We start from the raw sequence: 26675 nt of genomic DNA on the forward strand, positions 1-26675 counted from the left end.
TACCGCGTTCTATCCAAATTTGTGTTATATCGGGTCGCGTTATATCGAGGTAGATGTGTATTTTGTTTAAGTTTTTCTTATGTATCAAGCACATTTAAGGTAGTTTTATTTAACCATTTTAAAATGCTGGTTTGTGCATTAATTGAATTTCAAGTTTCATTCAAATAGAAGTTGACAAATCTCAAGTAAAAAAATAATCATTTAGTAAAATAAACACATCATTAACCATTTGCTAACATAGTAAGAATTAAGAAACTGTTAAATGTAAATTAAGCTACATAATTGCTAAAATAAATGTCTGTAGATATAGGGTATTCTCCTGGTTAGTGGTAATAATAATAATAAAAAAAAAAAGCACCAAATTTAGGTACAAATCAACATGTTTTAATGATTATCAATCGACAAAATTCAACCTTTTTTTAGGAAAATAACTGGAAATCACAAATGCAAAACAAAATTAAAATGGATGATTTAAATCAAGGTTTCCTGTTTTGTTGATTTAAATCAGGATTAAAACCGGTGGTTTAAATTGCTTTGATTTAAATCCATCAATCCACCATTGCCCACAACAGAAAACAAAAGTGTATTCCAGATCCAAGGTAATATCTGCTTCAGTTTACTGCCTAAAACATTTTTGTTGGATGCTGTCAGCAGCACAGGCCTCTGTAGTCTAGGGAAGAGCAAATTATATTCTGTTCTGCCTCCTGTAGCAATAAAATTGCCAGCTAAATTCAGACTGTGGAATCTTTTTATAGCTGATGTATGCAGCAGAAATAACACAGCTTACATTTTCAGCTATGTGAGAGAGCTTGGAGTACTGTCAGAAATCTTATTCTCCATCAATTTCTGTAGTTTGTGTGCTTGTTTTAGAAATCAAAACAAGATATCACTTCTTCTCTAGATTTGCTTTTCTGACTACTGTTATGCTGTCCATTCAGTTCTGTATCTGAATATGCACAATTTAGCATACCTTGAATTAATCCTGCAAAGATGTTTGACAGCATATATATATAATTGCTAGATAATCTCACTAGTTACTCTTCCTGTTATAAAACCTAACACCTGGGTCTGAAAAACACTCGTTCCTTTGGCAGGCAGATAGGTCTGTTTTATACAGATTGTAGGTGACTGGATTTCCTCAGGATATTGAAAATCAGAAAGATCTGCTTAGAGCATCAATCTTCAAAATCCGACAACTTGGGATCTATGGAATGCTTTCTGGTGAAGTGTAGAGAACTGGCTGGTCCCATGGTGCTGGCTGCTTTTCCTTATTCCCATGTGCTAAATTGCATTAAAAGAAGCCAAAATTACAGTAAATGCATAATAAAGTAAACAGTTGCTACAGGGGTGTTATGGGATTGCAAATGGGAGAGGAGGTGGTCCACTACAAAATCTATCTAGTAAGCTGCAGTTCACACTATGAAAAAGGTTTGAAGTCCCCTGTTTTAGTGTATGCAGGGCCGGTCCACAACATTTTGGTATCTGAGGCGGGGAGCTCAAATGACACCCCCATACCCCCTCACTTGGGCCAAAACTTTGAAAGGTCTCAATTCTGCCTTCTTCCTGTTCTACTCCTCTCATGGTACTGCTTTGCTAATAAAGGAGAACTAACAACTTAAAATGATTTGTTCAAAAATTTTAAGTAACACTTACATTTACTGTTCAGGCGTTTGAAAGTTAACTTTTTTTGTCTGCATAGTAAACACTGGCATTTTTATCTGTTTGAATAATCAAAGTGGTGCTTTCTGTGCCTTCTTGGTTGCAAAGATTTGAACTGCTTCCTGAAGTTCCACAGTGGGGGCCAGCTCATGCTCTATTGAGATGGTTGCAAGGCCGACCAGCCTCTCCTGTGTCATTGTGGAGCGCAGATGTGTTTTTATTAACTTCAGCTTGGAGAAGCTGCGTTCTCCACTGGCAGCTGTTACAGGAAGTGTTAGAAGTGTGCGCAGAGTAACAAAAGTATTGGGAAAGAGGGTGGTCATCTTATTTGTGCACATATATTCCAGAACAGCCTTTGGAGTTGATCCTGCTGAAATGTATCTTGAAAGGGCTTTCAGTTCATCACCTAAATCACTTGCATCAATATCGCGCGTGTCAATACTGTCTCTAGTGCCCTTCATTGCTGGTGTAGGTCGTCTTCAGGTATAGTGAGGAGTTTTGGAATATCATACAACATCCAAAATATACTGCTATATTCCTTGAGCTGCATGAAACGTTCTTCAACTGACTGTATTGCACAATCTAGCACCTGGTTAAAGAATTCAACTTTGAATTATTGTTTGAGGTCTCTTATGGGATTATTCCATGCCCCATAATCAAAATGTCATCTTCTTCGGTGACTTTTGTATTCTTGAATGGGTGGGAAAATACACCTCTACCACGATATAACATGACCTGATATAACACTAATTTGGATATAACATGGTAAAGGAGGGGCTGCACACTCCGGCAGATCAAAGCAAGTTTGATATAACGCGGTTTCACCTATAACGTGGTAAGATTTTTTGGCTCCTGAGGACACCGTTATATTTGGGTAGAGGTGTAGTTTCAGTGTGATGTTCCTCTACCAACTTCTGTGCACTCAGAACGTTTTGAAATCCCTCATCTGACCGGTAAGACTGTAGGTATGACTTTGCTTTGTCCAGTTGTTCCATTGCTCCAGATATATCAAGGTCAACACCTTGGAGTCTCTTGCTTACAACATTTATTTCAAACAATATGTCATGCCACAACACCAAGCCACACAGAAATTTGAAGTTATGTTTCTGGTGATTCCATTTCCCTCTGCCACTGTTCTCCCAGGAACAATTCCTGTCATATGGCATTATCCTCCATAATAGCAACTATGGCATCATTTTTCTTCCCAATTTGGTGTTTGATAGGCGTTATCACCTCCACTCAACTTCCCCATCGTGTGGCACTCAGTGGTTTCAGTGTTAGAGAGGATGTTCCCAGATGATGCTTCAAAATTTGCCACCAATGAGTTGATGCAGAGAAAAATACATAGATGTTTTGAATTACATTAAATTCAGCAGCCTCACTAGAAGCTGATGCTGCATCACTGCCCACCAAGTTCAATGAATGAGAACTGCATGGGACAAAAAAAGCTCAAGGGTTTAACTCTTGCATCCGTGTTTGCACTCCTCTGTTCTTTCCTCTCATGTTGGCACCATTACGTAGCCCTGACCTCTCATGTCAGCTATCGCAATTCCCATATCTTCCAGCTTTTTAAGAATCACATTTGTCATACCAGCTCCTGTAGTATCATCAATGTCAATAAATTCTAGAAAATGGTCTCTGACAGTCACCGTTGTAAGGACATTTTCACTAGGTTCTGTTACAAAACGCACCATTAAAGTTATTTGTTTTGTATGGCTGATATCAGGTGTGCAGTCCAGAATAGCAGAGTAATATCTTGCTGACTTCATATCTGCCACAATCTTCTGTTTGACTTTTGTTGCCAGTAACTGTATGATCTCATTTTGAATTGTTTTTTTAAGGTAGTGGTGTGTGTGTACATTTCTTGGGTGGTGACTCTTCTTAGATGCTCCTAGAGTACAGCATCAAACTCAGCCATCAGCTCCCCAGTTTTAAGGAAGTTTCCATTGTTTGGCACATACAGCTGATCTGAAGTGCAACGCAGTGCTAGGTTTTGGGTAGCAAGCATTCTCACAACTCTCTCCTTTCAGAACCTTTTGCCAGTAAAGAGAGATTGATGCAATCTTCTCTTGATGCTGATCATCTGCGGTGGCTTTTAACCTTAGTCTCATCTCAGGCTGTTTCCACCTATGGAATGCTCTCTGGTGATTTGCTGCCTTCTCATGGCATGCCAGATTTCTAGCCAGATTTTTCCAGTCCTTTTCTTCCTGTAGAACCCAGTGTGGCTGGAACATTAGTCTGGAAGAGTTTGCAACAAAAACAGTATGCAACATTCTGGATTTTTGAGCACATAAGCCATGACCTCTCCACTTTGTCACCATTGGGGTTTTCACGCCAGTAATGTGTTGGATGGAAACTTCTATTTTCATTGTCTTTGGAGAACATGAAGTTTTTCACTTGCTGTGGCCCATGCACTACAAGGAAGTCCCTCAGGCTACTGCTCAAGTGGGTCCACGGTCCTGGATCATCTAAACTTAAGGAACTAAACTCAGCAGCAGCTGTTTCTTGCGCCTCCACCACACTCTTCTCTGATCTACACTTTTCTTCAGGAATGTGCATGATTACATCCATTTGAGATGGAGATATGGATGCTGCAGTAGCTGCCAGGTCACCTGCACTCTGACTAACTGGAAGATCAGGCATCTCCTCACCACTCACATCCTCACTGGGGCTGGAAGGCTCACCGTCAACATTTGTGTCTATGTATCTCAGGAGAGCTCCTTCCTGCTTAGATAGACAAGCTTCCTTTGCTTGCTTTCTTTTTCTGAATGCTGTCCCAGAGGGGTGTTTTTCTTCTTTCACTCATGACTGCTGTTCTGTGCCAGCTATAGTGGCTCTCAACACTCAATTGAAGGGGACAAATAAGCAGGCTGGTAGCAGGGCCTGAGTGCAAGAAGATATCAGCGTCTTAACAGCCTAACTGGCTCCTACTACTTCAGTTGACTGCCTGTTCTTCTCAAGTGAGTTCAGGGAAGCAGCAGGAAACGGGAAGCTCCCTGAGAAGCTGGTGTTAATCAGTCCAGACTCCTGGGGGTGCTAGAGAGGTACATAAGAGGTTCTTCCTCCTTTCTCTCCCTGTAGTTCCTGTTGCTTTCTGTTATTCCCTCTCACCTTTTCTCCTGCTTGCCTGTTATGTCTTTTGTGCCTCCTTCCTCCAGCACAGCACTCCACCATCTCTGCGCATCTAGAGCAGAGAGAACACATATGCACCGGCAGCAGACACAGTTTTCTACACTCTGGAAATCCATTTTAATTGCACTGTTAAACAAGAGAATACCAATTGAAATGTATTTAATATTTTGGATGTTTTTTACGTTTTCATATATATCTTGTATTCTGTGTTGTAATTGAAATCAAAGTGTATATTTTGATTATAAATATTTGCACTGTAAAAATTATAAACAGAAGAAATAGTATTTTTCAATTCACTTCATACAAGTATTGTAGTGCAATCTTTGTCCTGAAAGTGCAACTTACAAAATGTAGATTATTTTTGTTGTATAACTGCACTGAAAAACAAAACAATATAAAACTTCAGAGCCTACAGGTCCATTCAGTCCTACTTCTTGTTCAGCCAATCACGAAAACAAACAAGTTTGTTTACATTTACAGGAGATACTGCTGCCTTCTCCTTACTTACAACGTCACCAGAAAGTGAGAACAGGTATTTGCATGGCACTTTTGTAGCCAGCATTGCAAGATATTTACATGCCAGATCTGCTAAACATTCATATGCCCCTTCATGCTTCAGCCACCATTTCAGAGGACATGCTTCTATGACGTTCGTTAAAAAAATAATGCGTTAATTAAATTCGTGACTGAACTCTTTGAGGGAGAATTGTACGTCCCCTGCTCTGTTTTACCCACATTCTGCCATATATTTCATGTTATGGCAGTCTCAGATGATGACCCAGCACATGTTGTTGTTAGTTTTAAGAACACTTTCACTGCAGATTTGACAAAACGCAAAGAATGTACCAATGTGAGATTTCTAAAGATAGTTACAGCACTCGACCCAAGGTTTAAGAATCTGAAGCGCCTTCCAAAATCTGAGAGGAACGAGGTGTGGAGCATGCTTTCAGAAGTCTTAGAAGAGCAACACTCTGATGCAGAAAGTATGGAACCCGAACCACCAAAAAAGAAAATCAACCTTCTGGTGGTGGCATCTGACCCAGATGATGAAAATGAACATGCATTGGTCCGCACTTCTTTGGATGGTTTTCAAGCAGAATCCGTCATCAGCATGGACACATTTCCCCTGGAATGGTGGTTGAAGCATATGAATCTTTAGCATATCTGGTACGTAAATATCTTGTGACGCCGGCTACAACAATGCCATGCGAACGCCTGTTCTCACTTTCAGGTGACACTGTAGATAAGAAGCTGGCAGCATCATCTCCCGTAAATGTGAACAAACTTGTTTGTTTTAGCGATTGGCTGAACGAGAAGTAGGACTGAGTGGACTTGCAGGCTGTCAAATTTTACATTTTTATTTTTGGATGCAGTTTTTTGGTAAGTTCAACTTTCATGATAAAGAGATTGCACTACAGTACTTGTATTAGGTGAATTGAAAAATACTATTTCTTTTGTCTTTTTACAGTGCAAACACTTTTAATCAAAAATAAATATAAAATGAGCACTGTACACTTTGTTTTCTGTTGTAATTGAAATCAATATATTTGAAAATGTAGAAAAGAACCAAAAGTATTTAAATAAATGGTATTCTCTTGCTTAACAGTGTGATTAATTGCGATTAATTTTTTTAATCACTTGACAGCCCTAAATCATATACCAAATTTTATGTTAACTTTGTAATCCAATCTTTAACAGGAGTACTGTTGATACTCTATTGGCCATCCAACTGCTTCAGCGGTCTAGTGCCAATGGTCTAACCTCAAGACACAAAACAAAGGACATAATAGATAAGAGAATAGGATGAAAGATGGGCAGGAAAATAGAGTACATTCTTTTTACTAGGGTAAACACAAAATAAAATAAACCTAGCAAGTAAATACAAATATTTTGAGTCTGATTATACCTGAGCTTGTTTGATACAATTTTAGGAAGTACCTTAGACAGTCTAAAGGAAAATGTATTTTGTGAAACATTTTACACACACACGTGCACTCCTTATGTACATGATTACCTATGATTGAGCTTTTTTATTTTGAAATTAGTTTTTTCCCCTCTCCCCTTCTCTCTCCCTCTCGTTAGGGCTTTTGCACAATGCTGCACTTTACGCAATATTTCCAAGGTATGGAGAAATAAATAAATTTTCAATTTAAAAAGGTTCTTAAAATACAGGCTTCTCCCGTTCTCCTTTTTCCCCCCTTTTAAATGGAGTATTTTAGAAATGGATGACCATATACAAGTGTTAAAATTGTTTGTTGATTGAACAAAATATTCTTAGTCATTAGGCTGTGTTTAATCAGTGCAGATGTCATGTATGCTATAAACCTATGCAAGTCCAACACATGTAGTAAGGTGTTTAAATAAAAAAAAAAAAAAAAAAAAAAGTACAATTTAGTGACAGATGGTTATAGCGCTACAGATGGGCACAATGAGGATTATTACACGTTTCCTGACACAACTACCAACACACCTTATTCCTGACCCTGAAGTTCCCTCTACTACCTGTACTCCCTATTTTGGAGCTTCTCTGGAGCAGAGATTGCCAATCAACAAAGACTATGTGATGCTTTTTGCGACATGAACTAGAGTCTGAGTACTATAGTAGATTGATACTGCTAAACTAACTTCAGCATCTAATCCACACTTGAAGCCGGGATTTCAACACTGTGAATGGCAGGCTACCTGCTGGAGTAACTGGTTGTGTAAGGAATAATAATTTTCATGTTACTATTCTACTAAATAATTAATCCAGATTCTGAACTAATTACTCCATTTTTAAAAACTAATCAAAGTAATCATTTTAGACTAACTGATTTTGGCCCTTTGTGATAATGAGACCTTATTCTCCCAATGCCTGGGAATGAATATTAAAAAGCCAAGTTCTAAATGCTAGAAAATAAACATGGAATAGGACATAGGAAATGTTTATTCTTGGTGGTATGAATTACACCAATATAATAAACATGCATGCAGTTTTGTCTTTATTGTATGGTTAGCTCAGATTCCGGATCAAAGACCAATAGGATGTCCATTTCAAGGATTTATTGATCAAGCTATTATTTTTGGCATTCTTAATTATCTGGATTTTCATATTTTTTCCTTTTAAGTGAATTTACCATTTGTGAAAGGCATCCAGTTCATAGCAGTGTATACTAAAGTCTTTCATTTATGCACAGAAGAGGATACAGAATTGGTGGGGCGGTGCAAGATCCAGCACAGTGTCTTGTCCATGTGTCCCAGACCAATTTCCAGGCCTTGAGAGTAGTTGAATTTCCCTGGTTATCAATTCTTTTACCTCCATGTCAAGATTGCCATTAAAGGTCTAATTGCAGTTTGGGCTGTGTGATGTTGAGACCGGTCTACTAAGAAGATAATTCCTTCCACATAAGCCACTGAATGGACAACATTCATTTCTTTCTTTGCTCAGAATTTCCCATGCTTTGTTCAGTATCAGATTGTGAAAGACTCCACATCTTAAGTAGGGTTTTTTCTTGTGTTCTCTAGTCTGGCTACATGCTAAAATGGAAAAGGGGGGGAGCGGGAAGGAGCTTGGCAGGAACATACCTCTTAGAATCCCACAGAGGAAAGAGCTGGCAAAGATGGACTCTGTGCCTCCGAGCTCTGTTATGTTTTGGGAAGCCGGGAGCTAAAAGCCAATCATTCAGGTTCTGGTTTTCTCCTAAAGGGTTTGGCCCAATTATCCATTCTAACTTATGCCTTTTCTGATGCTCGGACAATACCTCTTCTGTCAGTTATTCCCACACTTTTCTTGCATCCCTGAGCTCTAGTCACAGTGGACTTTTGAATCCTCTAAGTCTTTCTGTCCCCTGGGATCTCTACACAAGCAGAAGGCAGAGAGGTAAATCCAAGCATGACTTACTCCAAGTCATCCAGTTCTCAGGAGCTGAGAGTGAGAGGGTGTGTTGCTGGAGGACTGAGGAGCACAAGCATTATCAGACACCAGGAGGAAGGTCCTATGGTGAGAATAAGGAAGGTGTTTGGAGGAGTCCATGGGGAAGTAGCCCAGGGAGTTGTAGCTGTCATGCAGCTGTTACAGGAGGCACTATAGACAGCTGCAGTCCACAGGGCCCTAGGCTGGAACCTGGAGTAGAGGGCGGACCCGGGTTCCCCCGAAACCTCCCAATTGACCTAGACTGTGGGTTCTCCCAGAGGGGAAGGTCTCTGGGCTGTTCCCCAACCCACATGGTGAATCTCTGAGGCAAGAAAATCCGCCAATAAGCGCAGGACCCACCAAGATAGGGGAGGAACTTTGTCACAGCAGCTATTTATGATTTGGGTTTCTCCCTGTTCACTGCACGCTATTCAAGCCCTGCTCCAAAGACAGAATTACTTCTTCATTTGCTTTTCTGTAGAGCTTATCACTATAGTATCTGAGTGCTTCACAAATAAGTGAATTTATTTTCAGAACTCTCTCTTGTGAGATGAGGGGGATATTATTATTTCCATTATACAGATGGGGAACCAAGGTGCAGAGAAATTATGGTCAAAGTAACTATTAATTATGGATGCCCAGTTTGAGATTCTGAGGACCTGATTTTTTCAGAGTACTTCTCATTATGTAGCACTTTATATGTTCAAAGCACAGCTCCTATTTCATTTAGTTAGCGCTGGAGTGCTCAAGGTTTCAAGTCAGGCACCCAGAAAATGAGGAATACACAATTAGTGAAAAGTTTGGTTTAAGGGACCAGCATCACATAGGAACTCTGTGGAAGAGGCAGGGGTAGAATCCCATTTTTCAGGGCAGCATTCATCTGTTTTATCTATGACACAATTCTTTCTCTTCCTACAATCCCCAGCCTCATTCACCGCACGTCTTCCAGCTTCTGAGGTAGGTGTCCTACAGACATGTCTCCTTCACAATCCTGTTTCATCCCCAGAGCAGGTCCATTCTGTGCACTGAATGAGGCAAGGGTCCTGTGGGGAAAAAAATAGTATGCAGTCATGTAATTGGATTAGATCATAATGCACATTCACAAGGGAGCTGAGTTAAGTTTGCATAGCCAGTCCCAGTCTCTGCTCTTGGCTCCCAGTCTCCTTGCCATGCCAAATGACAGTCCCTCCTCATTTCCTGAAGGGTTTATGAAAGTGGTGGTAGCGTAAATAGCAACTCTGAGACAAGAAAGGGTCCGTATGTGCGCTTTCCTGGATGACCTCCTTATCCAATTCTCTTCATAGACAGCACTGCCAGTAAAGGTGCTGCAGAACCACGGTATAGTGACAGCAAGTTAATGCCACTGACCTTGCCTTCATACCAAAGATGAACTTCAGCCTCTATAAAGCATAAAGTAAATGGTCCTTCCATCCTTCTGCATTACTCATTGCATCCAAAGTGAAGTGGTGGCATACTTTGAATGTACACAGAACCGTTAAAAGTATATAGTCACCCCACAGCTCAGTTTAGAAAGACATACTTTTTTTGTGCTTTATCATCCGCATCAAAGGGAAAGAAGTCTTCAAAATCTTCCACTTCCAGGTGGCTAACCTATTGTATCTCAGCAGTGTACAAGTAAAAAAAATATAAATCCAGCCTCCAAAATTAGAGCTCACCCCCTCAGAACAGTTAAAATTTCCTGTTCCACACAACTTAGGCACAGCAGGATGGTCATCGAGAGCTTAGGACAGTCTCTCTCTGTTCACAGTTCAGGTGACTGGACCTGGATCCAGAACCATCTGCAGCAGCCCAGCAGTTGTAAGGAAAGTCTTGCACAGCCTTGCTAAAATTTAAGAAATCTCTGCTGTGAGCTTTTGCAAACTGTGATTTTTTTTTTTTCTTCAAAGTGATTTGGCCAAATGATTTCCAGTCAGCTTATGTCCGTATTCTAAGTAGTCAAGGTAATTATTACAGTAAGTTTAGAGAACTTCAAAGAAATGCTGCAAATACTGAGGTAACAGTATCTGTTTGGGTAAAACTGACAGTTTTTGAGTACAGACGCCCTCCGATTTATGCAATTGTTCCGTTCCGGAAAGCCTTGCGTAACTCGAATTTTGTGTAAGTTGGAAACTTATACCTGTACGTTATGCAAAAATTTCCCCAATTGAAAATCCTATTTCTGGCTTATGGAACTTTTCCCGTAAGTGGGAATTTGCGTAAGTCGGGTCTTGCGTAGGCCAGGGAGCGTCTGTACCACCATGCTGTGTATCTCTCTCTCTCTCTCTCTCTTTTCTCCCTGGCACGCTTTGCAGGCATTGGTAAATTTGTTCTATTTCTGACTCTGCAGTTACTAAAAATAGAATTTTACACTATGCTTGACTAAGAAAATAAGAGCTGGTACATTCCTCCTTTCCTCCAGCACTGCAACGGGCCATCCTCTCATTTTAATTTCAACTCCCTTTTCTCCCTATGCTTTTCTGCCATGGAAATGCAGTTAAAAACAGGATCATGGATTACTGAAATAAAATGTACGTGCCCTTAAGGTTGCCTTCCTTGTTGCCATCCCATTCTTTCTCCCAACCCCCTCGATTTATTTCTTTTTTCATCATTTTCAGTCCCTCACTTTATTCAAGATACTTAAATTCCTGAAACTGGAGGTTGTACATTTTGGCACAGTCAGCTGAGCCATCTCTCCTGCTGAAGAAGATAAAGTTTCATGCAGTTAATCAGTTGGGGACCAGTCTTCCGGTGGAGACCTTTTTCACATCCCTGGTAGAACTCCCCCTGCTGCGTTTGGATCCTGCACATGTGACCTGTTCTCTTAAGCTTGCTCTGGCCTGAGTAGACTGCCTCAGTGTTTCTTTTTGGCCTCTTTGGCACACATCCTGGGCAGAGAGACTATCCTTTCATGGAAGTGGGACCAGGCCCCCAAGACCAGTGCTGACCCCTAAAGACACCCCGGTTGCTTGAGACACTTTCCCAGAACACCAACTTTGTTGGCAATGTGATTTACCACATATCTCTCCAAGGACTTGTGGTAGTTGAAACATGTAACACACTAGCTTTGCAAAGGTTTCTAACAAAATTAATCTTTACTTTAGCTACAAGAAGCAATATATAATAAAAGACCTATACATGTTTCTCTGCCAGCTTCCTCAAGAGAGATAAGTGTTCTTTGGGATCAGGTCAGAGTCTTTCTTTTAAGGAGTCCAGGATCCTTCCTATTTCCCTTTGCTCCTGCGCCCTGGCTTCTTTTCCAGTACATTGAGTCTCTTCTCATTCCTGCAGCCAGCCTTCTACTTTTCTTCCCTCCCGTTCTCTTTAAATTGCCTGGTGAGAGACGCTTTTCTTCTTAACCTCCAGTTCCCATTGTCAGCTGACGCCTAGTAAGCGTCATCAGGTGACTAAAATGATCTTTTAGTTACTTAAAGCAGTGGTCTCCAAAGTGGGGTGCGCAAGACGATCCATTGGGGAGCACGGCAGGAGGAGGGGGGGAAACGGAGGAGGGAGGGAGCGAGTGGGACTGGAGTGGAAAGCGCCGCTTCTCTCCGGCCGCTGGCTGTGCGGCTGCCCCTGCTCCTCCTGAGTGCTCCGGCCCGTGCTCGCAGGGCCACATTCCAAAAGGGGCTTTAGAGCTGCAGGCCAAGGCCCTGGGGCCCCCTTAGCCCAGGGCCCTGCAGCCCCTAAAGCCCCTGTGTTCTTGTGGGGCGGGGGGGGGGGGGAGAAAGCTCCCAGAATTGTGGCCATGGGGGCGGTGCTGCGCTGCGCAGAGCCACCTGCACACCCCCTGCACCAAACAGGAGCTGCCCCAGGTAAGTGCTCTGCACCTCCTGCCTGCCCCAGCCCTGAGCCTCCTCCCGCACCCCCACCCTGAGTGCCCTCCTGCACCCTAACTCCCTCCCAGACCCCGCACCCCCACTCTGAGCCCCCTCCCGCACCCTAACCCTAATCCAGACCTTCGAATCGCTGTATCACAAAGTGTTAAACCAAGATTTGCAGAAATAATGAAGCATATTCAATCACATTGCTCTCACTAAAAATATTATTATTGATAATTCTTTTGTGAGAGTAAAAAGGTTTTTTGTACTGTTAATAAATAAAATACAATAAAAATATTTTAAAAATGTTTTTCATCTTTAGCTCATCCTTTTTTAATTTCTATTTTTGTATGTTTTATATTGTACATAATATATTAGTATAGTAGTACATGTATATAATTGATAAATAAATATACATATATTGGAGGTGCGTGCGCGTGCTCAAATTTTTTACTGATAGGGGTGTGCGATCAAGAAAGTTTGGAGACCACTGACTTAAAGAACTAGTTTTCTTGATCTGACCACCTCCTTTGTCTGAGGGGCTTCCATTTAAATAGATGACGACTAGGGTTTAATAACATTCCATTACTAGCCTTGTGTCACCACCTTGTGGAATTTCAGTCCAACATGGAGGTAAAAATATAAGAGGAAGCAAGCTAGCCCCTCATTCAAAATGGCTCTTATAGTCAGCCTCAGAGTCCCCACAGTCAAACAGTCCATGAGTTGAACAGAGACAGATTTCCCAAATCGTCACACCTTAAACTGTGCATAAATGTTTCTGTCCATAGTACATCCATGTATACACTGAAGAATTTTAGGAAAAACCTATCAGGTTTAACTTGCACAGTGGTCAATATACTGAAAGCTGCTGGAGCTTTGGTTACAATAAGTCTCCCACTGCTGCTAACACCAGCTTAGCGGAACTCATTAGGGAGCTATCAGACTTTTTTCCCCACTAAAATTCCCTAATGAAGTCAAGGACTGTATCTGAGACTGTCAGCTACAATTATGTTGAAGTCCCAAGACTACCCCCCACTGCTGATGTGCAACAGATGCTGCTGAATCAGTTCTGAATACATTCAGAGCTGTTTCAGAAACTGCCTAAAACCTGTTTGGGTTTCAGAAACATCAGAGCATAGTTTGGTTCTGACTTGGGAGATAAGTTTTCAGCAGCAATTTAGCTGCACCTGTTGCTGATGACCATTGTCAGCAACATTTATATTCCTTAGTGCTGTTTCCCTGTTGAATATATTAAGGGATTTCATCTTAAAATTGTTTATAAGACTCATGGTGTGTAAAATAGTTCTAAGAAAAATTCCCTTCCCTTACTATAAAATGATTAATGCCCTCTTTCTGTGTTCTCCTCTTTTTCCTGTGGCTTTTACCCCTTCTCTTTTTCTGTTATTGATGTCTCCTTTTCTTTTAATCAAAAATGGGGGGATTCATTCTCACTTCTATTTCTATTTGTCTTTTCCCATTCTTGGTATCCCTGTTCAATCTCCTCTCTTTCTAAGTTTTGGCATGTCTCCTCTCTTCGTGCATTGACTGTACTCCATTTCCCCCTTAAACATACGGTCTGCTTAGTTAATTTTACCAAACTTTGTGGGGAGTGCCATGATATCTGGGACACACTGTTACAGCCTTGCAGATCGTAGGCTTTCTGCAAATTTCTGAATCATCTTACCTAAGTGAGAACAGGCTGGTGTTAAAATTTGGAGAGAGTCTATAATAAGCACTCATAACATGCTGGCAAGAAGCATCAGCTTGTTTTACCAGCTCAGTTGGAGCACCGACTGTACATTAATTCCCTAATTTACAATTAACTATATTAGTTCCTTACAGAAAATGAAATTTATTTTCAAATACTACTTATTTTTGAAATCTCAAAGAACCATAAGGCAGTAAAAGCTCTATTCTGCTTTCATCCTTCAGAAGCAATCCCTATCTCAACAACCTGACCTACATTCTCTTTTTGCCCTTTCCAAGAGACCATGTGTGGATTTAAAGTCCCAGAAGGGAGGTAATTTTTTGGCATTAACCCATGAAGTTTGGCAAAAAGGTAGTGCAGCCTTCATGTCTTCAATAATTATGCACTTTATTTCTTAATGTTTCTCTATTGCCTACAAGGAAGCGTTAATATCAAGAAAAAATGAAATTGAAAAAGTGATGTGCACCCTCATTCTCATGCAAACTTACTATTTTCATGTAGCCATCTGTTGCCAAATTCTGCTGCTGGTCCTGCATTTCAGAAAGAGAAAAACATAATAGTCCCTCCTGAATTCCCTTCCCGTTTACATCCTGCTTTCTAGTTGGGATCCGGTAATTCTTCTCCCCCGCCCCCTTTAGTGGCAGGCATTTGGCACTCTGAGTGTTTATCTTTTTGTGTTTGCTTAAAAAAAAAAAAAAATTGGTGTTCACATTCATTATTGCACTTTTTGTAACTATATTTTTCATAAGCTCCTTTACACACACAGAATTAAGTCTTGTCCTTTGCTGCATGATACACAGGGGACGGGTGAAGAAAATATCTTCTCTTCCCCACCCCCCATTCCCTGGCTTCAGCCTTTGCCACTAGAGCTCTCAAATCTACTGGATTGTGAGGGACTGGAGACACTTAGCTGACTCAGGCTATCTATTCGGCTAAACCCCTAAATCAGGCAGTGTTCCACAAGAGGTGGGGACATGGAGAGAAAGACAGAATGACTCTCCATGCAGATACTGTGTAGCCTAGTGGAGGAGTCACTGATCTGTTTGAGGAACAGAAAAACATGGTGGGGATCTGAAGGTCTAATGCTCAAACCTTGCTGGTCACCCATATGGGGAACGCTTATGACTGCACACAATGGAATCCCCCCCCCCCAGTATTTTAAAAATAAAACTGGCTTTAGTTACTTCACACTGGAAGAAAACCTACATTACAATTGGTTTTTAAATATCAAAAGTATTTTTAGTCAGTCACTTTTATGGCACAATGTAGAACAAAATGCCGTTGTTCCACAGCTATAATTTGCTTGCCTGTGTTACACACTGCCTGGTTTAAATTCAGGTTTGCCTTAAATTCTAACCTAACTCTCAAGGATTGATTTACCATGCTGACTGGTACCACCACTGCACTTACGGGTTATGACCCGGTTTCCAACCACCTTGCATCAACTCTGAGGGTATTTAGCACATGCTGGCTGTGGAAATTTGTTGTTGTTGTTTGTTTTTTCAAAACACATTGTGGCCCAGGCATGGTGTGGCTTCCAACCTGATCCATCCTCCCCTGTGCCCAAAGAATGGCTCTGGTATCCACTGCATGTCCGGCACTCCTCTTTCCTCCTCAACCTGCCACGTGTGGGTCCCGGTGATAAGGACAGGGTTTTCTCCTAGCTGGGTGAGACTCACATTACTCAGTGACTTTAACCATATATTTATGTACATAGAACTTCAACTAATTCCTTCTCGGTAGGATGGACTGGCTCAGTAGGTCTGTATAACATTTTGAACATGTGAAGTGGTATACATGGTAAGTGCTCGGTATTAACAACATGTAAGCAGTCTTTGTAACTCCATTTGGGTCATTGCGATAGTGCTTTGAGGCTACACATTGATTGAATTGTGATGGATTAAAATGGGACTGTGTGAAGTCCAAAGGCAGTTTGTCTTGACTGATTGTTCCCCCTGCACCACCACCCCCATACCCTCCTGCCCCGATTTCCTTCGCTGTCTGAAGATGTACAGGGTTCCTCCAGTTTTTGTTTTTCAATTTTTCCTTTAGTGCCTCGTAACTTCCTAGAATAGTTGGGTTTTATAAATGTATTTGAATGCCAACTATACACATTTGAGCCTAAATCCATTGTTTCAAAAGCAATAATAAAAAGGCAAAATTTAACACACACACACGAGTTTTAATGTGTCATTTATTGTTTGCATCTTGCATTTCCACACTGTGTAACCATATGTGCAGAAAACTCACTTATCATGCTGTTGTTACACACAAACGAGAAGTGAACTAAGTGGAACAGGCTGTAATTTACAGTGTTTTGCATGAATGGGAGGTGAATTCCGCTGAAAGTCCTTTTATGGAAACCTTGCTATTTTCAGTTTTTTTGGTTTTAAGAAAATAAGCACCGATTTTTAAATGACATCTGATAGTATGTTATCTATCTTTGTTTAATCAAAAAGCTAGAATCCTTCAATACACACTACTGGCTCTACTGACAAGTTACGCCCATGGCAACTATTAAGTAAGCAAGCATTTTAATTTAATGTATTTTATGTCTCCATCTCTCCTGAGAACAAACTCAAAAAAGCTTTTTAACATCAGTGGAATATTTTAGGGCAGTGCGATTTCTTTAAATCCTCGAGGGGGCGGGAGGAGGAAATCTCTTCAGGACTACTTTCTCTAGTGTCAGATTTTCAAATTGTTGGCTTCCTACTCCTAACCCTAATCTGTTCCCTCTGTGGTTCATCTGTGGAGATCTCGCTAAAGGGGAGGTGAGAGTAAGGGTAAGCAGTGGTCACAATTCCTATAAATAGAGATGAAAATTGCTTGGCAAATGAGGAACGCTTCCTTTAAAAGCTGTAACATCATGCATATGCACTGCCATTGTACTTCACAGGATTTTTATTAATCTATATAAGGATAAGTTGGATCCACTAAGTAAAATTGGCGCACTCTGTACACACATTCCTTCCTCAAATCTTTGGCAATCAATTGCAGTTTATATTTATATTATCCAGAGCCTCTGCCATTAAACATGTCACTCTTGATTCAACCTATGCCTGGTTCCCATGATGAGATTCTCAAAGATTAACTGACCACTGAGCATTGGCTTCTCTTGCTTTGTTTCCTCATCTGCTCTCAAATCACTGATCACATTATAATCAAATGACACTGCAGTGCTGAAGCCAATCTAGGAGAACACTGGACCTCCCAGCTGTAAATATCTTTCCTGATGTGTTCTTTGAATTGCACGTGCCCAGCAAGTAGACAACTGCTGTCCATTAAAAAGACATCGACACAAGTCCCTCCCACTGCTGTCAGAATCAAGTATGAGGTGTACCAGGATTCTCACCTTAGGCAGAGGCTTAATTCTAAAATAGAGGTAACTTCTCTCAACGCTTGTGTGTGATAGCACAATTCTTTGTCTTGTGTCAGGCTTTCATATTGTAGTTGTGATTTCAATACATGGTGGCTGGCTGAAAACACGTCAGTCTCAAAGTCATGTGTTATGTATATTGATTCCCCCTCCCCCCATCATTCTCCAAATAAATTACGGGGAGCTGAGGAAAAACTAGCAGGAGAACTTACCAGCCCATACCTGAAATCTACTTTGACCTTTTACCATGATAAGAAAATTAAAGATTTTTTTTTAAATATATATATTTTACTTGACTAACCCAAACCCCCCATCACAAATAGTTGTTCACCATAGAAAAGAAAGTGAACAAAATTTTGCAAGGCTACATGATCAGAATGATAATTTTCAGGATGCTCTAAAAAATGTCCTTTCCTACCACATCAAAAATCCACTAAAACCTATGTTGCATAATTCTATAATTATGTAAGAACAAATGCTGTGCAAAAACCCATTGTCAACGTAGCAAAGATGTATATGAAACCAGTGATGGGGGAAAAAAATTCCAAAAGTTTGGATGGACAGCCTGAATTTTGGATGGTTATGTGGTGTTTCCAAGCACCCCTTGTTTGACCATCCCTGCCTGCCTTCTACCTGCTATCACCTTGTGGGAAGGCCTGGTTGTTGGATGACGACATTATCTAAAATAGTATAAAGGAATGATCGAGGAAAACAAGACAGAAAGGTTGTCAGGGTTTTGAGGAGGGAAGAGAAGGTGCCTGGTGGGGGAAAAAAAATGGGGAGACTTCTACATAGAAGGCAGTATAAAAGAAGGCTTAAAACTGAGATCAGAAAAGAAGGATATCCAAAAAGAGATGATGAAAATGCAAGACTGGACAGAATACGAGAGGTTTGGGAATCATTCTCATAGAGGTGGTGGCTGAAATTATGGAGTTGGCTACATATGCCTAAATAAATATACCTATAGGTGGCAGAGGGGTGAAGAGGGGAGAAGAGAAAGATGAAGGGGTCACTCTGAGAGATTAGGAGGAGGAGATGTAAATGGAGTAGTCAGCTAATTAGGAACTCAGAGAAAGTGGAGGAGAGTAATAAAGTATGTCAAAGAGAGCGAATAACTTCAGCCCCTTCAATTTACCTAACAAGTTTTTGTGGTTTTGATTGAGGGGAGAATCAGTGTTGTAGGGATTCTAGGAGAGAGTTGGAAGATGGTAAGTACACATAACAGGAGACAAGCTAAGATACTCAGCATTTAGCTGTGGATCTATGGAGTTTTATATATGTTCACCACCATAGTAAATAGATTTCTATCAGTTTACTTTTTGTAACTCATGAGACAAGGGTATGCTTGAATGGTTCTATTACTTTTACTTATGTCCTTTTTTAAAATTAAGGATAGTCTTTATTTTGGAAGGGCGGAGGCAAGCTGCAAATAGTGCAGTTGCAGATAATTCAATTAAATCTACTGTTTGATCTCCAGCACTGGCACTGTCTAAAAAGCAGTTTTTCTGTAGTTGAGGAGCAGTTGCTGCCTCTGAAGGAGGGAAATTAATGTCTCTGCTCTGGATAGTTGTTTCTGCCAAGTGAAATGTTCACTCCCTGTGAAGGAGTGGCTGTTGTATTCGTCCTGAAAAAAGTTGCCTTTACAACTTTAGGAAGATAAAATAAACGCACCATTATAGACAAAAGGCTGGCTTAATGCTTCAGGAAATCAATGACTACAAAACTTTATTGAGAAACACGCGAAACATTCACAACATCCTTCCTTTCTTTACTCCTATTTGTTAGGAGCGTTTAGCATGCTGGCCTGCTTGTCTAGTGGCAACACAGCATTGGGGTTCAAAATTGATGTCCAAGCTCCCCCTTTGGCAGGGAATTGGAAACTTTGCACTGTGCAAAATATGCTCATCCCTTGATGTGTGTAGGCGGGAGCCATGTGTCTGGCAATGAGCCATTCTTCCTCCCAGCCAATGCAAGCAGTTATGTTTATTGTTGAGTTCCAGAGAGAGCCACATCCAACTCTTCTTAGAGAGAAGGGTGGGATCATTACATAGCAGGGCCTTCAAGGATTTTGGAAAGGAGGTTAACCAGGCTCAGAGGCCCTTTCCAGGTGAGAAAGGAAGGGGAATTCTAATCTCTAGAAAACGGCTTGTTTGTGCATAACCTGTTTTCTCTCCCTCTTTTTCACCTTTTATTTTGAAGGTAATTATGTAGAAGTAAATATAGCTCAATTTCTAAGGTTAGTGAGAAATCGAATTAAAAATATTAATTGTTCTAAAGTTAGAGCAATAAACCTCATGGGTTCATAATTCAAACATTTGGTAGAAAGTGGTACATCAAGAAAAATAACACACCACATGTTTCCACTAAATGCTACAATTAACATCAAGGTTTGCTGGATAGACTTTTCCTTTGTCAACAGATTACCTTAAGAAGTTTTAAAAATGTGAGTGAAATTAATTAGAACTGTTCCCCTCAAATGTCAGTTGTATTGGCAGCAACTTGCGTCTTCTTGTGTGGAACATTTAACCCACCAGTTTCAAGGACAGAGTAGAATTTCTATGCAAGCCTTTTATTTTTTGGTCTTCAACTGAAAATTCATGTAACAAAATATCTGCAATTAAGAGGCTTTTAAATGGATATTCATACATTCATTGTGGGGGAGGGTCAGCACTACATTACTGGGTCATGTGTTACTACAGTAAGGGTGATCTTCAAAGCATGTGTCACATTGGAAAAACATTTCTTCAGTCTGTCTGGAGAGCTGCCCATGCTCTTGGCAAAAAAACATGAAAGACAAATCCTCAATGAAACACATTACAATATCAAATGAGGCTATACAATTGGAAATATGTCATTCAGCATTTGCCTTTCATGGCTTCTTTTTTTGTCTCACGCAGGCAGAATTACAGATAATTAAATGGAGAATAACCTCCCCAAAAAGGTCTTTCTGACACCTTTGCCCTCTTTTTCAAAGTGTATTCTGTTGCTAGGATTCTTTCTTTCTGATCCTGAGCTAATGCTTTGCTAGCTTTCTTCCTTCTTCTCCCCAAATATATATCTGTATCTCTATCCTCTTGTGTTGAGTCCTCTGTTATTAATTTAACCTGGCATACTTCTTGGAATATATAATTTTGGATATCTTCTCTTGCTACAGATGATTCCCTTCCACATCATATTAACTTGTATTGCTGAACTGGTTGGCTGCAGTCTTTCTGCTGTGCTAAATCTGCACTTCTTGGTGCCAGTTCTGCACAGCCAGAGCAGAGAATTGCAAGTAGCTTTACAGACTTCACCCCTGCAGAGATACAGTTCTGAGGAGGACTATTCCAGTGGCCTTTCAGATGAATGCTCTTGGCCTTCTCTGAAATGCCAAGGACACATTTTTCTAGTCTATGAAGATGGCTCTTGTTGGAGAAATTGGCCTTTGTGATTTTTTGTCTGTTGAGATAAGTGCAGCCCTATTTGTATAACCCATCATCACTTATATATAAGAAATGTTTCCGAGACTGCTGCTTTGTTGTAGCTCTCCAGCTTGGTGCAGATACACTGTTTGGAAATGATAGGCCCCTCAGACAAAGGCCTGTAAACGGTCCTTAGAAATCTGCCACTCATAAGAAATGCCCCCCCCCCCCAACCGTTATGCATTTGGGTTTCATCTGTAGCGTAAGGGTTTTGGTGTGTTCAGGCATTTCCTTCTCAAGGCTATAAAATATTCATCCCTAGTGGTGAGGCAGTACCTAGGGTGACGAAACAGCAAGTATGAAAAATCGGGACAGGGGGTGGAGGGTAATAGGAGCCTATATAAGAGAGAGACCCCAAAATTGGGACTGTCCCTATGAAATCGGGACATCTGGTCACCTTATGTGTACCCTATCTTTTTACCTGCTCATTCATTTGCTTGCTTCCTCCAGTCGTCAGACTCTTGCTTTGTAGTATTTCTTCTACTGACTTCCCCAGTCCCTTTTCACTTGCAGAGAAGCATTTAGTTACTTTGTCCCTTCTACCCCATGGGATAGCAGTTGTCCAGAGATGCATTTTATTTATAGGCTTAACTATTCCACATGGCACCTAAAAACAGCTACGCTATCTTAGATTTTGCTTATCTGTTTTAGTTCTTCCATCAGGATATTTGAGGATCAGGTATGTTCTGCCTTTGGCTACCAGTCCTTAATGGTAACTCATTCTGTAACATCAGTAGTTTTCCACCTTTTTTTCATTTGCAGATCCCTAAATTTTTTTTGAATAGAGGTGCAGATCCCTTTGGAAATCTTAGACATCGTTTGTGGACCCCTAGGGGTTTGCGGACCACAAGTGGAAAACCACTGTGTTACAATGTTAAGCTAGTTCAGGTGAGGCTAAAAGCAACTTTTAAGGAACCAGTGTGTAAAATAACTGATTAAACCCCGAGACTGCTAGCAAACTATAACCCCAGTTGGCAAGTATGATTTATAGATTAAATGGAACTGTAAAAGTAACCTGCGAAGGGGAAAATGTGTCCTTATTTGTGCTGCTTCATAATGTATAAAGGAGATCTGAAATACTTTTTTACTTTAGATGTATTGGGATATCAGTCCTCTCTGCCAGCTCATGTCTGCTTCCTGTTCTGTAAATTGGAAGCTCTCTCAGACCTTGACTTTAAGGATTTGGGGTGCTGAATCAATAACACATACCTTTTCGCCAAAATGTTGGTTAGGAGTTTGAGTTAAAATGTTGAGGAAACAAGATTTTTAAACAGTGTGAGTAAAAATGCCTTTCCCTCTCAGTGGTCTTACTCGCCTGTTACTTGTGATGCCATCCTACTAGTCCTCCAGTCATCCACAAAATTGTCCAGCAAAATCAGGATAAAGAGGACCTGGTGTTACTAATGTGAAAAACAAGCAGAATTTATTTTTCAAAAAAAAAAAAAAAAAAACCTCATTCAGGCCTTTGAGTATTTTTGTTGCTTTAAAAAGCAACAGAGAGTCCTGTGGCACCTTTAAGACTAACAGAAGTATTGGGAGCATAAGCTTTCGTGGGTAAGAACCTCACTTCTTCAGATGCAAGAAGTGAGGTTCTTACCCACGAAAGCTTATGCTCCCAATACTTCTGTTGGTCTTAAAGGTGCCACAGGACCCTCTGTTGCTTTTTACAGATTCAGACTAACACGGCTACCCCTCTGATACTTTGTTTCTTTATCAGCTGTTAAAACCACTTATTTTTCTGTTGCATATGTACCTTAACTGCAAAGGATAAAACCTATGTGTCTACTGTGACCTTGCTTTTTGTGTGCGATTGTGTGCACGTGAATAGTTTTGAGTAAAATATGCATTTAACTCAATTGCCAGTTTGTTTGTTGTTATAAATAGAAGATGTAGCAAGAGTAGTCTTCATTGGAGGACAGATGTCCTTGGGCATAGCTACCAATCAAAAAGACATTTGTTCACTATGGGCAACATAATACCATTCTGTCAAGCCAGAAAATCAACGTGAGGTACAAACCAGTTAGGTATTTTCAGACTTGGAGATTCAAAGTTCCTCTCCCCTCTTCCTGCCACCAAAGCAGAGAGTAGACATTTGTAATGAGTAGCTGCTACCTTTCCCATAGAGGCCTCACTGTCCTCTGAAGCTTCCTGGTTGGTGTAGATCTAGGCCCAAAAGAGAGATGGGGGACTCGCCATTCCAGAATGAATTGTGGGTGTAGGCTAATCACAATTAAAGTGTATTTCAATATTGACAATAAGAAGATAGTATTGGACACATTTCCCCACCAATATAAAAAAAAAGTGTTTTTATCGTTTATGGTACTGTGAAAATGCACTGTGGTTCCACTTGGCCTGTGAGCTTATTAAAGGTTTATGAAGGCTTTAAGCATGTATCTCCACTTCAATTAGACACCTGCGGCTGGTCTGTGCCAGCTGACTCAGGCTCATGTGGGGCTGTTTCATTGCAGTTCAGACTTCGGGGCTCGGGTTGGAGCCTGGCTGTAGGACTCTGCAAGGTGATAGAGTCCCAGAGCCCTGATTCCAGCCCAGGCCCAGAAATCTATACTGCAATGAAACAGCCCCACGAGCCCAAATCAGCGGGTGCGGGCCAGCCACAGGCGTCTAATTGCAGTGTAGACATACCAGGCCATTTAGGGTACCTGCTTCTCACAAAAGCTGCCCCCATCCTGATTCCATGAGGCCACAGTTGCAGTCAGTGGAGGCACTGTTGTTGGAGCCTCTCTCCTCCAAAAGAGAGGGAACAGCTGGCAGGGTTTTCTCTGTGAGTTCCTGTTAGCTTTGGGTCTTGCACCCCTCTATCCTACTTGATTCACAAGAGCCCAAGATTAGATCTTCCAGACTTGCTGCAGGGCCCTTTTCTTTGCCCCTACCTGTGAGGAAATTGGAAGGCTCTGTTGTGAGATCCTAAATATCTTGATCATGTGTTTTTTTTTTGCTGCTGGCTTATTGTGAGTTTGTTGATTAAAGGTTGGAAGAAGTTACAGGAGTGGTCTATTTTACGGTTATGTGCTTAAGAATGGTTGAGGAGTGCCTATGCCAAGGGATAGGTGCCCCTTTTAATAGGTTTGTGTGTAAATCTAATGAAATAAAACCGTAGATTTAGTGAAGAGAGCTTCTGGATGCCGAACTACAGCTACTGGGGTAGTAGAATGTGTTTTTCCTCAAATGTTGTTCTGTTCTCTCATTCCTACCCCACTGCCAGTCTTCTTCTGCTTCCCCCTCCCCCCAGTAAGGCTCAGGCCTACCATGCATAATAGGAGTCTGGAATATTTTTCCTTACCATTGGTTGTAGAGGTCCATGAATGACTGATACTAATCCTTCTCAGATGCTGATCAATTTAACACCCAAAAAATCCTAAACAAATATTTAATCTTGAGGTTGAAACAAAGAAATTATTTAATTTCACTTACTCAGACACACCTATTGGCACCATCTATGTTCATGTACAAAATATAACACAACATATAACATCCCATACAATGAAAGCACATGAATGTTTTTGTTGAGTGGATCAATCCTATAGCAGTCTTGGCTGGGGGTAAACAGCTTCCCTCAACCTGCTTTATTAAACTAATTCTCTTTGGTGAGCTCTTCTTTTGACAGGCTGACAAAAACATCTTGTGCTGTAATGTCATTCATGCTTGGCTTCCATAGTAATGATGTATATCTACATATAAAAACACTGTTCTTGTCATTTATGAAAACTGTAAAAGTTATTTGCTAACAGTTTTTGGCATAACAATACTACTGCATACATATGCATATGCGTACCACAACCAACATAATGTCCAGTGGCTTGTCATCTGAAAAGTCTGGGTTCCATTAGGTACTCTTATGGTGGCAACACGGAGCCTGGGTGACATAGATGTTGACTTTAAATAAAAACCTTCAGAATGAGGCATAAATGAGGCAGGATACTGTTGTAGCTTTAGATTATCACTGGAGGCTAGCAGAGCATTTTGTTCACTGTGAAGTCGATGATAAATACACTAGACACAAAGACAGAATTTTATCCCAGAGAAAAATGTATTTTTAAAATTGTTGTTCTGTTTCTTTGAAAGCATAGTTTTTTAGTCTCTAAGACAACCATGAGCCTTATTTTTTTAAGCTTGTTGTCTGTTTAATATGTAATGTGATACCTTGTCATGCTGTCACAAGGTGACTGATGGCATTTGCTCAATAAAACTAAATTATCATTTGTGCATAGGTATACAACAGCTAAATACAGTAGCTCTATATAATACACTTATTAGTGAAAACTGTTATAAGTATTTTAGAGAGATTGGAATATTTTAACTTGGTATTAAAGGGTTCATGATTTTTTTTTCTTTTTTTTTAACCTACCTACTAGATGTATGGTAATAAATGGTCACATGTACATAAGAGCTGCTGTTTGGTTTTGGTAGCTGTGTGTCTTTAGAGTAAGGAAGAATGAGATCCTTATTCTAATCACATTTCAGTTGCATCTGTTTGTCTTATACTAATGGAAAAGAGAAGAGGTCTGTTCAGTAAAGAGAACTTACAGCAAGTAAACTTGTGGATAAAACTAGCTCATCATAGACTGATAAGTGAAATGTGTCACAGGCTGAAAAAACAAAGCCAAATAGTTTAGATTCCACAATTTTTTGACTGGTCTTTAATTTGTTTTTGAGGGTAATGTCACCTTAATTGTAAATATAGTGTATATTATATAAAATGTATTTCTAATCTTAACTTCAGTAGTTTACTAATATGTTAAGGTTTCGTAACTTTGTTTCTCCACATTGTATATCTGGGACTCATTTTTGCCCTCATACAGTGCTATTCGCATATGAGTCCGTTGTAGTTGTATGTATCTATAGTAATCTGAGGTCAGAAATGGGCCCCTTGGGGTAGACTTAAGAGTTTAATTTGAGTATATTCTGTGTTCAGATGGACGTAGTTATGTGATAACAATAATTTGTTTGTTTATTTACTTTAATATTCGCATTTGTAGCATTACTGTCACACTAAGCTTTTTATATGCAGTTTTCCTGTAAGTGATAATGAAAAGAGAATGAAGTAAATGACTCTTCTTTCCAAGTGACTTACTGTACACTTCTAAAACTGCACAGCTAAAATCCTGGACAGCTATTGTATCCCACAGATCAATAGGAGCTCTGAGCTGTGCCTACATAATCAAAATCTCTTGTGTATTTAGAATTACAATACTGTTATATGACTGTGGAATAATGTAATGTGGTAAGAAAGTTGCATTGTATGTAAACCCCCCACCCCAATACTTGTAACTCTGATAATTTAATTTAAAAACAAAAAAAAACCTACGTTGGAGACAAGGCCTCACTACCAACCTAGGTTATTTTTGGTTTGTAATGTTGCTTAAAATGTCTTTACAAGAGAGAGTATGTGTGCATGTGTGAGCAAGAAATATGAGGATACTATTTATAATTTTTCATATTCTCGTGCAGAGCTAGACAGCAGAAGGACTGTAATCTCCTCTTTCCAGAGTGTTAACTGTTCACCCCATGTTGAAGATTATGAATATAATTGTGGCAAAATTTCCCTATGTCACAATTGTCTAGGTCAATTTATGCTCTTAATAGATTTGGCTTGCGTTATTCGTTGTTG

General features: G+C 40.3%; 1 protein-coding gene and 1 long non-coding RNA gene across 2 annotated transcripts in view; one reads left to right on the forward strand and one right to left on the reverse strand.

Moving 5' to 3' along the window:
• JARID2 (jumonji and AT-rich interaction domain containing 2) overlaps positions 1–26675 on the forward strand; it is a 323190-nt gene that overhangs the window by 140687 nt on the left and 155828 nt on the right.
• LOC128831513 (uncharacterized) lies at positions 7700–14762 on the reverse strand. Its single transcript, XR_008443819.1, has 2 exons — positions 14698–14762; positions 7700–9726 (listed from the first exon to the last, which is right to left on the reverse strand). It is a non-coding gene; the product is annotated as an uncharacterized LOC128831513 (long non-coding RNA).

This window comes from Malaclemys terrapin, chromosome 2 (genome assembly GCF_027887155.1).
Source record: "Malaclemys terrapin pileata isolate rMalTer1 chromosome 2, rMalTer1.hap1, whole genome shotgun sequence".
Classification (NCBI taxonomy): domain Eukaryota; kingdom Metazoa; phylum Chordata; order Testudines; family Emydidae; genus Malaclemys; species Malaclemys terrapin.